General features: G+C 36.4%; 1 non-coding gene across 1 annotated transcript; it reads right to left on the reverse strand.

Annotated features, from left to right (window-relative positions):
* Positions 1 to 3,368: 3,368 nt before the first annotated feature.
* LOC148547961 (small nucleolar RNA R71) lies at positions 3,369 to 3,476 on the reverse strand. The gene has a single exon (XR_015897415.1). It is a non-coding gene; the product is annotated as a small nucleolar RNA R71 (small nucleolar RNA).
* Between the last annotated feature and the right edge of the window lie 1,139 nt (positions 3,477 to 4,615).

A 4,615-nucleotide genomic window follows, 5' to 3' on the forward strand; every position in this document is an offset into this window, starting at 1 on the left:
AGTATCTCTTAGATCTCCTAACCAGAATCTTCATGGCGTAAGCTAGAATGATGGCGGCATTCAAGAGAATCCGGAAAGTCTAAACCTTGTCTGTGGTATTCTGAGTAGGATTCGATGAATGAATGACTGTGACGAGCTCCTAACTCGCGATTGCAAGGCGTTAGTGACAGACGCAAAAGGATAGTAAATCCTATTCCAGCATGATCGAGAACCGACAGATGAATAGCCGTGCCGTGACAGGGTGCGTGAGCATATTATTCACTGAGAGGATAAGATGAAGCCATTGACAAGGGTGATGCCTCCAGACGATTAGCCGTGCCGTGACAGGGCATTGGATCATTTTCCCGAGAGATGACAGAAAGTAGCCATTGACAGTGGTGATGTATCACATAAAGCCAACCATGGAAAGGAGTAAGACTGATTGGATGAAGATAGCAGGAAAGCAGAGGTTCAGAGGAACGAAAAGCATCTCCATTCGCTTATCTGAAATTCCTACCAATGAATTACATAAGTATCTCTATCCCTATTTTATTATATAATATTCGAAAACACCATTATCACTTTATATCTGCCTGACTGAGATTTACAAGGTGACCATAGCTTGCTTCATACCAACAATCTCCGTGGGATTCGACCCTTACTCACGTAAGGTATTACTTGGACGACCCAGTGCACTTGCTGGTTAGTTGTATCGAAGTTGTGACAAGCATGAATTAAGATTAGAGCACCAAGCTTTGGAGCCATTACCAGGATTTGTTCGAGCCTGGAGATCACAATTTCGTGCACCAAGTTTTTGGCGCCGTTGCTGGGGATTGTTTGAGTTTTCGGCAAGCTTTTGGTCCGGTAACATCAGTGCCAGATTCCCTTTTGATCCGGCAACAGCACCAAGTTTTTGGCGCCGTTGCCGGGGATTGTTCGAGTTTGGACAACTGACGGCTCATCTTGTTGCTCAGATTAGGTAATTTTTTTTTGTTTTGTTTTCAAAAATTTTTCAAAAATCTTTCAAAACTTTCTCATATGTTTTCGAAAAAAAATAAAAATAATAAAAATGTTTTCAAAAATAATTTTATTCAAAATTTTTAAGAATGAATTCTAGTGTTTCATGAAGCATGTGAAGCCTGGCTGGCTGCAAAGCCATGTCTAAATTCTTTTGGACTGAGGCTTCCTAATCATCATCACAAGAGCAAGTTAGTTGTTGCCAATAAAATTTGTTATTGTATGCATGAGAGGTACATGCTGAAGCTTGGCTGGCCATTGGCCATGTCTAGTGTTTTGGACTGGAGCTTTCATTGAAAGCTTGGCTGGCTAGTGAGCCATGTCTAATTCCTGGACTGAAGCTTTAGACTAACATGGCAAGATTCCTGGAATTCATATTAAAAATTTTGGAATCCTTATTTTTCTTTTTCATAAAATTTTCGAAAAAAATCCAAAAAAAAATTTAGAAAATCATAAAAATAAAAAATATTTTGTGTTTCTTGTTTGAGTCTTGAGTCATATCATAAGTTTGGTGTCACTTGCATATGCATCTTGCATCTTTTCGAAAATTTCATGCATTCATAGTGTTCTTCATGATCTTCAAGTTGTTCTTGGTAAGTCTTCTTGTTTGATCTTGATGATTTTTTGTTTTGTGTCTTTCCATGTTTATCATATGCATTCTTGAATTCTTAGTGTCTAAGCATTAAAGAATTTTATGTTTGGTGTCTTGCATGTTTTATTTGCATTAAAAATTTTTCAAAATTGTGTCTATGATGTCCATCTTGACACTCATAGTGTTCTTGGTGTTCATCTTGACATTCATAGCATTCTTGCATGCATTCATTGTTTTGATCTAAAAATTTCATGCATTGCATAATTTTCATGTTTTTCATAAAAATTTCAAAAATCAAAAAAATATCTTTCCCTTTTTCTCTCATCAAATTCGAAAATTTGAGTTGACTTTTTCAAAAATTTTTAAAAATCAAGTTGTTGCCAATGAGTCAAATCAAATTTTCAATTTGAAAATCTTATCTTTTTCAAAATATTTTTCAAAATTCAAATCTTTTTCAAAATTCATGGTTATTTTCGAAAATTCCAAAAATATTTTTCAAAAATCTTTTTCTTATTTTTATACCAAATTTTCGAAAATAACATAATCAATTAATGTTTTGATTCAAAAATTTGAAGTTTGTTACTTGCTTGTTAAGAAAGATTCAAACTTTAAGTTCTAGAATCATATCTTGTGATTTCTTATGAATCAAGTCATTAATTGTGATTTTAAAAATCAAATCTTTTTCAAAACTAATTTCAATCATATCTTTTCAAAAATATCTTCTTATCTTATCTTTTTCAAAAATATCTTTTCAAAATATCTTTTCTAACTTCCTAACTTCTTATCTTTTCAAAATTTGTTTCAACTAACTAACTAACTTTTTGTTTGGTTCTTAACTTTTTCAAAACTACCTAACTAACTCTCTCTCTCTCTAATTTTCGAAAATATCTCCCCTTTTTTTCAAAAATTTCTTTTTAATTAACTAATTATTTTTATTTTTTATTTTTGATTTCAAAAATTTTCGAAAATTACTAACATTTTTCAAAAACCATTTTCAAAAATCACTAACTCTTTTTCAAAATAATTTTCGAAAATTATACCTCCCCCATCCTATTCTATTTATTCATTCATATCCTAACATCTCATCTCACATCTCTTCCATTCGTACAGTTGTACTTCTTCCTTTACATCACATTCTTTGTCTCCCCCTCTTTTCTTCCACTCACAAAGGGATCCCTATACTGTGGTATAAAGGATCTCTATTATTATTATTATTATTATTTTTCTGTGCCTTCTTCTTTGTCATATGAGCAGGAGCAAGGATAAGAACATTCTTGTGGAAGCAGATCCAGAACCTGAAAGGACTCTGAAGAGAAAATTAAGAGAAGCTAAAATACAACAATCCAGAGATAACCTTTCAGAAATTTTTGAACAGGAAAAGGAGATGGCAGCCGAAAATAATAATAATGCAAGGAAGATGCTTGGTGACTTTACTGCACCTAATTCCAATTTACATGGAAGAAGCATCTCCATTCCTGCCATTGGAGCAAACAACTTTGAGCTGAAACCTCAGTTAGTTTCTCTGATGCAGCAGAACTGCAAGTTTCATGGACTTCCATCGGAAGATCCTTTTCAGTTCTTAACTGAATTCTTGCAGATATGTGATACTGTTAAGACTAATGGAGTAGATCCTGAAGTCTACAGGCTCATGCTTTTCCCTTTTGCTGTAAGAGACAGAGCTAGATTATGGTTGGATTCTCAACCCAAAGACAGCCTGAACTCTTGGGATAAGCTGGTCACGGCTTTCTTAGCCAAGTACTTTCCTCCTCAAAAGTTGAGCAAGCTTAGAGCTGATGTTCAAACCTTCAGACAGAAAGAAGGTGAATCCCTCTATGAAGCTTGGGAAAGATACAAACAGTTGACCAAAAAGTGTCCTTCTGACATGCTTTCAGAATGGACCATCCTGGATATATTCTATGATGGTTTATCTGAGCTATCAAAGATGTCACTGGACACTTCTGCAGGTGGATCCATTCACCTAAAGAAAACGCCTGCAGAAGCTCAAGAACTCATTGACATGGTTGCTAATAACCAGTTCATGTACACTTCTGAAAGGAATCCTGTGAGTAATGGGACGCCTATGAAGAAGGGAGTTCTTGAAGTTGATACTCTGAATGCCATATTGGCTCAGAACAAAATATTGACTCAGCAAGTCAATATGATTTCTCAGAGTCTGCATGGAATGCAAGCTGCATCCAACAGTACTCAAGAGGCATCTTCTGAAGAAGAAGTCTATGATCCTGAGAACCCTGCAATAGCAGAGGTACATTACTTAGGTGAACCTTATGGAAACACCTATAACTCAACATGGAGAAATCATCCAAATTTCTCATGGAAGGATCAAAAGCCTCAACAAGGCTTTAATAATGGTGGAAGAAACAGGTTTAGCAATAGCAAGCCTTTTCCATCATCAACTCAGCAACAGACAGAGAACTCTGAACAAAATGCTTCTAATTTAGCAAATCTAGTCTCTGATCTATCTAAGGCCACTGTAAGTTTCATGAATGAAACAAGGTCTTCCATTAGAAATCTAGAAGCACAAGTGGGCCAGCTGAGTAAAAGGATCACTGAAATCCCTCCTAGTACTCTCCCAAGCAATACAGAAGAGAATCCAAAAGGAGAGTGCAAGGCCATTGACATAAGCGCCATGGCCGAACCTGTAAGGAGAGGAGAGGACGTGAATCCCAAGGAGGAAGACCTCCAGGGACGTCCAGTGATCAATAAGGAGCTTCCCTCTGAGGAACCAAAGGACTCTGAGGCTCATCTAGAGACCATAGAGATTCCATTGAACCTCCTTATGCCCTTCATGAGCTCTGATGAGTATTCCTCTTCTGAAGAGAATGAGGATGTCACTGAAGAGCAAACTGCCAAGTTTCTTGGTGCAATCATGAAGCTGAATGCCAAATTGTTTGGCATTGATGCTTGGGAAGTTGAACCTCCCTTGTTCATCAATGAACTAAGTGATCTGGATCAACTGACATTGCCTCAGAAGAGACAGGATCCTGGAAAGTTCATAATACCCTGTAC

Source organism: Arachis ipaensis, chromosome B8 (genome assembly GCF_059453495.1).
Source record: "Arachis ipaensis isolate K30076 ecotype BB chromosome B8, ASM5945349v1, whole genome shotgun sequence".
Lineage (NCBI taxonomy): Eukaryota > Viridiplantae > Streptophyta > Magnoliopsida > Fabales > Fabaceae > Arachis > Arachis ipaensis.